Source organism: Galeopterus variegatus, unplaced genomic scaffold (genome assembly GCF_000696425.1).
Source record: "Galeopterus variegatus unplaced genomic scaffold, G_variegatus-3.0.2 Scaffold343, whole genome shotgun sequence".
Lineage (NCBI taxonomy): Eukaryota > Metazoa > Chordata > Mammalia > Dermoptera > Cynocephalidae > Galeopterus > Galeopterus variegatus.
The window spans coordinates 278,756-291,039 of NW_007726454.1; the positions used below are offsets into that span (position 1 = coordinate 278,756).

The 12,284-nt window shown below is 35.2% G+C and overlaps 1 protein-coding gene across 1 annotated transcript in view; it reads right to left on the minus strand.

Annotated features, from left to right (window-relative positions):
• The window catches only part of ADAMTS6 (ADAM metallopeptidase with thrombospondin type 1 motif, 6), a 292,310-nt gene that overhangs the window by 202,008 nt on the left and 78,018 nt on the right, over positions 1–12,284 (minus strand). The window lies entirely within an intron of this gene.

Here is a 12,284-nt window from a genome sequence, read left to right on the forward strand (position 1 = left end):
TCTTTAACTCCATGGTAGAACAGGCACAGGATAGATATTCCCATTTCAAAAGGGAGATATAGGAAGTAAGAAAGGCGTAAGTTGTCCCAAATTGCCCAACAGGGCAAACAACATTAAATCTTAAGTCTGGAAAATAATTTTCTTTAACTCCATGTCTCACTTCCAAACATGTTTGGGCAGGTCCCCAAGGCTCAGTCAACCCTGCTCCCATGGCTCTACTGGGCATTGCACTAGTGGAGCTCTCTGCAGTTGTCCCCTATGGCAGTTTTCTGCCTGGGCCCCAAGCCTCTCTGGGGCATACTTTGACATCAAAATGGAGATAGCCATGCTCCCATAGTTCATGCACTCGGCACACTCATAGAGATGGCACTGCATGACACCTTCTGGAGAGGTTGCCTGAGCTGCAACTGGGGCTGCTAAGGAGCAATGCACTGGAATGTAGGATACGGAGCCTTGAAATTGTTCTTCCTCCAAGACCCTGGCATTCTGTGCCTGTGATGGGTGGGCCAGTACTGAAGATCACTGAAATGCTTTGGGGATCATTCTTCCTTTGTGTTGATAAATAGCATTTGGCTTTCTTCTACCCATATTAATCTCCTTATCAAACATTTACTTTACCACACCTTTGGTGTTATCTCCCAAACACACTTTTACATTTATTAAAATATGGCCAGGCTGAAAATTTTCCAAATCTTTAAATTCTACTTCCCTTTTGATTATAAATTGTCATTAATTCATTTTTCTCTCTTGTACTTTATTATAAGCATTCAAAAGATGCTATGCCATGTCCTCAGCACTTTGCTTAAATATTTCTTCTGCCAAATATCCTGTTTCATTGCTCAGAAGTCCTACCTTCCACAAAGCACTAGGACACAAACACAATTCAGCCAATTTCTTTGCCATTTTATAACAAGGATCGCCTTTCCTCCATTTTCCAATAACATGTTCCTCATTTCCCTCTAAGACCTCATAGGAATAGTCTTCACTGTCCATATTTCTACCAATATTCTGTTAATAATCACTTAGGTAATCTCTAAGACACTGAAGTTTTCTCTATAGCTCTCCTCTTCTCCTGAGCCCTCACCAGAATCATCCTTAAGGCTCCTTTCACAGCAGTGTACCACAAAGCTATTCCAGCCTCTACCCATTACTCAGTTCCAAAGCTGCTTTCACATTTTGGGGTATTTGTTATAGCGACACCCCACTTATCAGTACCAATTTCTGTCTCAGTCCATTTGGCTACCATAACAAAATACCTTACAGTGGGTAATTTATAAGCCACACATACTTATTGCTCACCTTTCTGGACACTGGGAAATCCAAGATGAAGTTACCAGCAGATTTTTTTGTCTGGTGAGGGGCTCTCTGCTTTATATGTTGGGCCTTTAAAAAACTATGGGCCGGCCCAGTGGCGCACTGGAGAGTGCGCCGCTTGGGAGCACGGCGGCGCTCCCGCCGAGGGTTTGGATCCCACGTGGAGACCGGTTCCCGCTCACTGGCTGAGCGCGGTGTGGGCGCGACACGGAGGGTTGCGATCCCGTTGCCGGTCCCCAGTACGGGTGCAACACTGAGGGTTGCGATCCTGTTACCGGTCAGTAAAAAAGACAAAAATAAATAAATAAATAAAAATAAAAAATAAAAAGGTATTCTGCCTATGTTTGCAAATGATTTAGTTACCATTATTCATGTAAGTTGAATATATTCTTCAAATTTGAATGCAAAATCAAAGGTCACATTTTTAAAAAATCAATACTTAACTTAGTCCAAATAAAAGTTACTGAACTGAAGTTACAATTTTAAGCTTAAAAACATCTTTATAGAGGATCAACTAATTATTGTCATTTTTTATAATAAAGAGTTCTTTATATATTTTCCATATAGTATGAGTCCTTATTTCTTGGATGTTTCTAATACTAATACACATAGTGTTGCTGTTTTAAAGTACAATTCTGTAATCCAAACTGCTTAAGTAAAATTAAAGTTTTTTTAACTTGATCACCCTTCAGCTGTAAATGATTATTGTACAGAAAAAGAAATTAATTGATTAAAAGGACTCAAACATTATAAGAACAATTTCAAACATTATTAGAAAAATGCTACATTTAATTTGGCATGATTTTTGCTGGAATGATATCAACTGTTCAAAATGCTAATGTAGAAACATGACCTTATTTTCTGACCAAAATGTGAACCACAAATTAATTCCATACATTCTTCAAATCCAAGCTGAACAATGAGTTCTAATGTTTTTCTCCTAAATATTAACATATTTCACTTAGCGAAAATTTGGCGGACCCGACACTTTATAGATGGCACCTTCTTGCTGTGTCCTCACATGGTAGAAGGGCGAAACAGGCTAACAAGTTCCCTTAGGCCTCTTTCATAAAGGCACTAATACCTCCCAAAGGTTCCACCTCTTAATGTCATCACCTTGGGGATTAATTTTCAACATGTGAGTTTGGGGGGGACATATACATTCAGTCCATAACACATTGTTCCTTTACAGAATTTACAATTAGTAAATATTGTTTACTTGTTTATTGCCTATTTTTCCCTCTTAGAATATAAACTCCAGTAGTACAGACTGCACAAATACTTTATTCATGAATGTAGACTCAGTTCCTTGCACAGTGGCTGGCATAAAATAAATACCAACAAATATTTGGACAACAACGACTGCAAGCTAAAGTCAAACAGACCTCAGTTTTTAATCCCATCTCTGCCATTTTTTACCTGGTTGCTCTTGGGTAAGTCTCCTCTGTGCCTCAGTTTTCTCAACTGTAAAGTGAGGTTACATAATAACAGTATAAACTATAAAACTGCTATTAAGTTGAAATCAATTACTTAGGACAGGTTCATAGAATCACTCAGTAAAAAATTAACTATTATTATTTTATTATTATATTTATCATTACTTACATTTTTATTTCTCATATTATTTACATTTTGAGTCACTCTTTCTAAATCTGATTCCCAATGAATTTCACACTTTGTATATGGTTACAGTGTGCTGTTTAAGTCAAAAGTTTAAAATGTCTGACAAGTTGACAGTAAAGTCATTCTAAACTTCAGATTCATTGTTAGGTCAAGCCAACCTGATGTCTGAGTGATGGAACAGGGCACTGGACTGCATGAATAAGTTTCTCACTCTCCAAGTAGGTAATGATCAGCAGTTTTATAGTAGTGACATTTAAGGTCTCAGAGGGTGGTGAAGAAGGAGAACATCAATAACTCATTTGATGTTCACTTCATGTGGATTAAACTCATGGGTCCCCCTGGAAATTTCCACAGTGAGGTTTGTGGGTTAACCTTTTAGCAAAAAAAAGTGTAGATGACTATATACCACCACATACAAAAGACTTTTCAGTAAATTGGAACAACAGTGAACTGAAATACCACCACATTCTCATGCTTTAAGAAGATATGAGAAAGAAAAAGAAAAGAAATGATAGAATTTGTACAAAAAATGTTGTTAACACTGTTACACTAAATATATCAACCCAACCCTTACCATTCTTTCAACTACCATCCTACTATAACCTGCTGCATCTGAGGGTTCTAATGAAGTCCAGGGGATGAAGTTATAATCCTAAAATTCTCAGCCTACATTCAATATAACTTCTAAATTTTCAGTTCAGGCAACTTGTTCTAAAATAAAGAGCACGACTTTTGGAGCTAGAAAGACAGGGATTAAATTTAGTTTCTCATTGTATGATTTGAGGTAAGTTACTAAATTCTATAAACCTTAATCTCCTTATCTTTAAAATGGTAAAATATTAATCTATTAAAATTGATACAAGGATTAGATCTCATAATGCAATGCCTCATCCTGGGAGTCCACAAAATCCTCCTATTCAGGAATTTTCTGATAATTTTTTTAGCCTGGATTTTCATTTTGAAGACAATCTTTTTCTGAAAAGTGAACACAAGTATATTCTGGTAAAAATAAACATATAAGGTAAATGAACATGTGAAAACATTATACAGCTGGGGAGTGTCAGTGCCTGCTTTGGCATTTGTGTTCTGGGTCACAATGTCCCCAAATAGTACTACTTTAATTGTCATGGCCTAACGAGAAACAGAAATACTTACTTACATAAGGCCAAATAAGGTCACAATGGTATATAAATGAAGGTTTCCAACAGCTTAAGTAGAGAAAAATTATGGGAGAATAGTCATCACACACTGCTATAAGCATGCTAAACTCAGAGAAACGTGTGTCATATTCAGTTTGAAAAGGCAATTTAGTTTCAATAATGGTTCTTACCTTCCTAGTAAGATGAATCTTTTATTGGTTTTGTACTTTTCCTGTTATTAAATTTATAATTTATTTTGGTTTTATAATTCTGTAAGAGCTATAAACACAACAAACATATTTTGTTTTATATATAAATAATAAAAAAATAATTTAATACTGGAGGATTTGAGTCAATATTTTTTTCTTTAAAGGGAGTGTGTACATTTTTCTCTTTTTGAAATTGTAATACTATATACATAGTGCCTAGCCCAAGATAGCAGTAAGTAAAATTTAATACCCATCCCTTTCCCTGTATATATTTATTATTACATCGGTATCTGTAGGCTTGTTTGTTCTTTCCAGACCATGATAATAATTAAGAGTCCTGATGGGCATGAAAGAACTGCTTTCAGTTTCCAGGCTTTATACATCAGAAATTAATTAATGGGAATAGATTAGCAGATTTAGTAATCACGTATGCAGTGTCATTTGAGTGACAAAGAAACCTTTAATGGCCACTTTTGGAATTTTGTCATTAGAAAGGTTTTCCTTTGATTAAATGAAGAGTACAAGATGTAAGTTGTTCAAAAGAATTCTCAATGCTTGAAATCATAAAGTTTCTTAGAGCATGAATAATTAGGGCCTAACATTACATAGTAATTCTAGCCATCTCAAATAATTCTGAAAGTAAAAATAGGAAGCTATTGGGGGAAAAAAACTATTTACACTTGCTTGGTCAAACATTTTAAATTGTTTGAATTGGTTAAGATTCCTCCTGACTAAATAGTTCATAGGATCAAAAACAAGATGAAAAAATAAGTAAGCAAGGCACTGACAGAGTAGGCTGCCAGAGGTTCCAGCGAGCTGATAAAAACTAGAGTAGATTAGAGGATTAATAAATCGAATCACAGAGCTTCAGGATAGAAAGGGAAAGGCACTGACAGAGTAGGCTGCCAGAGGTTCCAGCGAGCTGGTAAAAACTAGAGTAGATTAGAGGATTAATAAATCGAATCACAGAGCTTCAGGATAGAAAGGGAGCTTTAAAAGCAAGATACAAAGGAATGTTTAATATACCAGCAGAAGTCAGGCAATTGCTTTCATGAATAACAGTATGAATTCATAGTCATTCAAGTCATTGAAAATAATGTCCTCTGTTTCTTCTCTAATCCTACATATATTTATAAGGAAACACAATAGTTTGAATCCTTTTTTCTTACTTACACACCTGACTACTCCAAAATAATAGAAACAATAGGTTAAAACATTATCAATAAGCTCATTGCTATTTTTGTTTTATCTTTACTACAATGGCCTTTCTAATCCTCACGTCTTTGGTTATATCAGTTGCAAAAATCACAAAGAGAAAGAATTATAGACACTGGAGGTAATAACACCATATTGTTCACTTTGATGTCCCAAAACAATCTTCTTCATGTTTTTATGTGATGTAGTTTCAAATGTCTCTAAATAATGGATTTCTTACTAGCATACTAAATTATGAAATTACGCCTTGGGAAGGTTTGTTGTTTGGGGTTTTTTGTTTGTTTGTTTTTGTGTTTGTTTTGTTTTGTTTTAATTCCAACAACAACGAGGTATTTTCAGATCCCTTTTACAAAGAAAACCTTCTTATTTGAAAATAATTTCAAATTTACATAGAGTTGCAAAAATGAAAATAGCACAAAGAATACCCATGTACATTTTCCCCAGGTGCACCTATTCTCACGTTCTGCTTGCTATTACTAACATTTCACCCTATTTGCTTTATTTGCAGTCATGCTCTCTCTCTCTCTCTCTCTCTCTCTCTCTCTCTCTCTCTCCTCTCTCTCTCTCTCCACACACACACACAGATTTTTTTCTGAACAGTTTGATATCATGGCCCCTCTCTCTCTCTCTCTCCACACACACACACAGATTTTTTTCTGAACAGTTTGATATCATGGCCCTTTACCCCTGAACATTTCAGTATGTATGTTTCCTAAGAAATCCACTTAGGGATATTCTCTTATATAACCACAGAGAATATCACTGTATAAATTTACACTACAATACTTTTACCTAATCAACCATCCATATTCTAATTTTGTCAGTTGACCTAATAATGTCTTTTATATTATTTATTTTTTCTCCTCCAGCATAGGATCCCGTCTAGGGTTGGGTATTACATTTAGTTGTGATGTCCCTTTAGTCTCTTTTGATGTGAAACATTTCCACAACTTTTCTTTGTCTTTTATGACATTGACATTTTTAGAGGACACAGTGCTCTCTCTTATAAGAAAACATTTGTTATTTTGTATTTATCTGATGTGATTAGGTTGAGATTAGGCATTCTTGACCACAATGTCACATCTAGAGACACACCAGGTCCTATCCATCCTTCATTCATTCTGTAAACTTTTACCACCTGGTTAAGCTATTGCTTGATTTCTTTACTGCATAATTAGTAGAGTTTTTTCCACTCTTGCAATTTAATAAGCAACCTGACACTTGAAGTCAATCAAATATCCTGCTCCTCATCAAAATTCTCTCCAAATTTAGCATCCATACATGATCCTTGCCTTATTTAATCTTTATCGTGATGCTCCAGATCTCTATTTTACCAGTCATCCCTCAGCACTCTACTATAAGGAAAAACCCCTCATTCTCCTCTATTTATGGACTCATCAATTCATAGTTTTTCAATGGTTCGTAATATATTACTGTACTTTATTTTCACAGGTTGGCCAGTGGGAACTCATTCAATCAGGCTCCAATGTCCTTGTTACATGACCCCATCATTTTTTTGAGCACTGACCCTAACTTACTCCTGAAATCAGCCATTTCTCTGAGGAGCCCCCTAGGTCTTCTGTTTCTCTGCAAAGTTAGAATATTTTTTAATCTTAGAATTTAAAAGTCACTTTCAGCAGGTTCTAAAACTCTGGAAAAGCCAACATTTTAAAACTGCCTAGCCAATGCGGTACCCCACAGATATGTACAATCAATTATATTTCAATTTTTAAAAATTAATAAATAAATAAAACTGCCTGGCGATTTAAAATTTAAAAAAACTTTAATATTTTTAAGAGCTTAAATGTCTTATCAAGCAATGTTACAGGCATCCAAGGCAAAATCATTATGGAATATTAGAATATTACATTTTATATTTTTTTCTAACTTACCTAGTATCTCAGGATGTGAGTTGACTACTCTATATTCCCTAAAAACTCTGCCAAATTTTCTCAGCATTTCAAATTGGCAATGTTTTTTCTTTTTTTTTTCCTGTTAAAAACTGATTTTCAAAATGTGCTCAGTATATCTCATTTTACAGTCATTCATTTCAAGCCACCCTTGAAAATTAGTTCAAAAATGAAAGCCCAAAAGATTATTTAACAAACTGTCCTTTCTCCAGAGGACACATAGGTAGTGAGCTAAAAAGAATGTCTTCTATATTAGTCTCTAGGCTTAAAATATTACATGTATTGACCATATGTATAGTTGACAATTTGTCAGATTGTTTAAAGAAGTTTGTAGGAACAATATGTCATTTCAAACTCCTTTTTTATGTGTACTCCTACAACTGTTTTATTCCAATCATATTAGTTTAACATAATCTTTCCATGAACATATCCCAATTTAAGTATCATGTTTATACACATACTTGTTATGTAAAAGGTAATTTTTTATATTCATAATTTTAACATTATAACCTATTGCTCATCATTTCTCCAAATGGCTGGAAACTCACAATTCCCTGAAGTGTATTAGGGCATTTTATTATCTAGGCAGGTCTCCACAATTTTCAAAATCTCTTACATAAAGACCCACTCTATAAAAAAAAATCAGTGCCATGGGAAATAAGAATAAACATCTCCACTACCTGTCAGAGCACAAATAGTTCTCTAAATACAATGAGTTTCTGAGTTTTAATACTATTTGGTGGCAATGCACTTTTTTCTTAATATGTGCTTTCCAAACCAATAATTAGGAGCACATCTTTTGTTAAGTAAGTCAGTGCCATGGGAAATAAGAATAAACATCTCCACTACCTGTCAGAGCACAAATAGTTCTCTAAATACGATGAGTTTCTGAGTTTTAATACTATTTGGTGGCAATGTACTTTTTTCTTAATATGTGCTTTCCAAACCAATAATTAGGAGCACATCTTTTGTTAAGTAAGTATGACTTCAACGAAAAGAGAGGGGTTTATTTTCATCATGATATTTGTCATATAATCATTCCAAAATGAGGTTGAGTTTAGATTTAAGAGGATATTAAAAGAGTGGCCCTATTACTTTTAGTTAGCTTTTACTTCTTCCTTGTTCACATGTAGCAAGAAAACTGTGTAGTTGCAATAGAAAAGGGAGAGTAAATAATTTCGTATTGCGGCCAAAGAGAAGTCAGCTTAACAAGAAGCAACAGCCATATATGAAGTGATAGTATTAATCCTTCACGAGGTAAAATGTTTTTTCCAAAGATGGTCACAATAACATCTCCCATCCACACACAACATGACTTTGACTCCTCTCATTGAGAAGTGGGATCTATGTTTCTTCCCCTTGAATCTTGGCAGGCTGTGACATCAGAGGCTAAGTCCTATAACAAAGGCCACCTGTTTCTCTTGGGACACTGGCCTTTGAAGCTTCCATGTAAGCAGGCTGATTGACCTGAGGCCAGCATGTTGGGAGAAAGCCCAAATTAGCCCGTATAGAGAAACAACATTAAGAGAGAAAAATGCCCAATCAGCCCCTACCTGTTTCAATCCCCTGCTACTCAAGCTCCAGTCACAGTCTAACTGCTACAGTGTTAGAGACATAGCCAAAACTGCCCACCTGAACACTTACTTCCCAAATTCCTGACCCAGAGAAACTGTGACCAATAATAAAAATGATGGTTATTGTTTTAAGCCACTGAGTTTTGCAGTAATTTATGTAGCAATATATAAGTGAAACATGTCAGCATTCCAGACAGTGAAAACTGAAAAATACCATGGACTGAGATGAAAAGGAATGCTCAGGTAAGGAATTAAAGGTGCGGAAATCACGCTGCATGTTTACTGCAATTCTCATTCAGGTTTCCACAGGGCTCTCAGTTTTCTTCACATTCTTTGCAATAATATTAATCTAATACAAAATACAAAGCAAAAGCGTATGTGATAAATCTAATTTGGTCTACTGAGAGTTAGCAGGAGCATTATTAATAGGTCCTTTCTACATAGGTCCCTATCTACAAAGAGTTCACAGGTTCTGATAGGTCCCTATCTACAAAAACCTTTGTAGATAGGCCCAAACATAGGTCCTATATTGAGCATATCTACAAAGTTCCAGAGTCTTGGGTTTTGACTTACCTATTCTAATCTAATAATAATATTATATATACTAAGTTTATCACTTAATAATCTATAATGTGCTTTCATGTACATGATTTTATTTAATCTTAAAGTAACAGGACAGAGAAAACCGCGTGCCAGAAAAGTTACACAAATTGCTCAGGATTGAAGAACTGGGAAAAAAGTATTTAATTAAAACAAGTAGAAAATTAGGCCTGTTACCCTGACCTGGGAGCCAAGATCTAAGTATGTGCATAGAACACACATGATATATTAGACTCTAATTGTCACCTACCATGTGATACACAGTGTAAGTGTGCCACTCTCCAAGGAACAAAGATTCGGGTTATACACTCAGGTTAATATTATGCTGTTAAGTGTTATACTATTTTGCTTTTTAAATACCTTCCTCTGAAAATCTTGCATTTTTATTATCCTCTGGATAATCACTAAAAGCTATTCCAAGGACTTGTCTCAGGAGCCTTGTAAGTTTTAAATGTTAAACAAAGTAGGTGCTATTTCAAAGTCCTTTAAGGTTTGATTTAATGAATGCCAAGGATCTCAAATCCACAGGAAATTTTTTTAACACAACGCTGCTGGATATCTTGTGAAAAAGAAAGTTAACATATTCACCAAATGGAATTCTCATTGAGCTCCAAGTATTGCTTATCAGATAGTTTTATTGCTGTTGTTGTTTAGTGTATCCAAACACTGAATATTATATATAGAAAAAACAAGCTTTTTTATTCTCTTCCCTGTTCTTTGCCTAACTATGCCTCCCCCACCATTGGAATAGTTCCATCTCCTTTTAACAACTTCCCATTAAACCTCATGAACCATATCCTGTACTTAATGGGCTGTTAATATTTTAAAGCTTCTGTAGTTCTACTGTAAGTCCCTGGTCCCTTTTGTAACATTGAAAAGATATAGCAAACAAATCCTTCCCAGCTGATGTACAAAGAAACCACACAACTTACATTTTTACAGTTGAACAATAAGTTGTACTATTACAATAGACACAATCATAACATTATAGCAGGCACAGTAATTATGACAGCTATATATCTGAAAACACTAGGCATGGTTGGAAACATGCAGACATTTCACTGGCTTCAAGCCACATACTTGCCACATTAGCCCAGCATAGGCCACAATGCACTTGCTTAATCACTAACATGGCACTTTAGTGCTTAAAAAAAATAATAAACAAAATTAAAGTAATATACCAAGAGAGTTTAACCTGATTATTTCACTTTAGGAAATTTATAGAGACAAAAAATGACAAGGTAAACTAGTTAATTATCTCAAGAAAGCAAACTAGAACTCTAGAAACACTTTTTTACAACCCACCTTTTGGGGTGGGGGGAGTGAATAAAGAGTCCAAATGATATCATTTCTAGGTTCAACCACTGTTTTTATGCATATATACACCATTTTAATAATTCTTGCCAATACTTAGAATGAGATAACAGTCTTTTTCTAAGTAAAGCATTTGAGTTCAGAAAAAGAAATGTTTAGAGAAAATTTACATGGTTTAAAACTACACTACTATCTGATTGAGACAGATATTCCCTATCTATAGCCACCCCGTTTCTTCCCTGATCACTCCAACCTAACCCATCTCATCCATGCTGTCAAACCTTCCTCTCTTTCTCTCTAGCGTCCTCTCCAATAATTACAGATTTCACAGCAGAAAGCACTTGGTTCCCATCAGATAAGTGCTCAAAAAATTCATTCTTCAATGACTCTGCCTTTCGAAAACACTAAAATATGTTTAAAATGCTTTTTCCAATGACCAGAAATGTGTTTCTGTTAGAACAAAAGACTAAACAGTGGCAGTGTTCAGAATTTTCCATTAATCCAATTCTAAATTCTTATTCTGATCAATTGCACCCGAATTATACTCTCTCTCAGCAGGCTGACAGAGAATTTGGCCACACGGTCTCTTGTCTCATTTGCCCAGTTCTATCGCATTGCATGGTCTCCCAGTTCCTAATCACCTATCGGCCTTCCTACATTCTTTATCTTTCCTGCCTCCAAGAGGCTCAGAAACCATTCTGTTATCCAGTACACAAACATGCCCTCATTTTTACTTAATTGCTGGTTCTTGACTTTCTGTTTCACTACATCCTTTAGTTTGTGCTTTCAGATGTGCAATTTACTGCTAACTGCTGATATACAACCTACCTTAAATCCGGACTACTTTTTTTTCAATGTTCCACAATCACTCTTAATATTAAATACAGTTTTTGTTTTATTTTTTAACACCTAATAGCTTTCCTCTACTTATATTTTTCCTCTGTTAGCTCCATCTAAGATTTATACTATTTTCTTTTCTTCTTGAATACCACATCTATATATAAGGGTACCTCAATGTGGTATATCTACACGATGGAATACTACTCTGCTACAAAAAAAGAATGAAATACTGCCATTTGCAACAACATGGATGGACCTAGAGAGAATTATATTAAGTGAAACAAGTCAGGCACAGAAAGAGAAATATCACATGTTCTCACTTATTTGTGGGAGCTAAAAATAAATAAATACATACATACACAAAAAAACTGGCAGGGGGGAGGGAAGAATACACAACAATTACAATTCCTTGAAGTTGATACGACAAGCGAACAGATATGAAGTTGTTGGGAGGGAGGGTGGAGCGGGAGGAGGGAGGGAGGTGTCGGTAATGGGCCACAATAATCAACCACGTTTATATTGACAAAATAAAATAAAATAAAATAA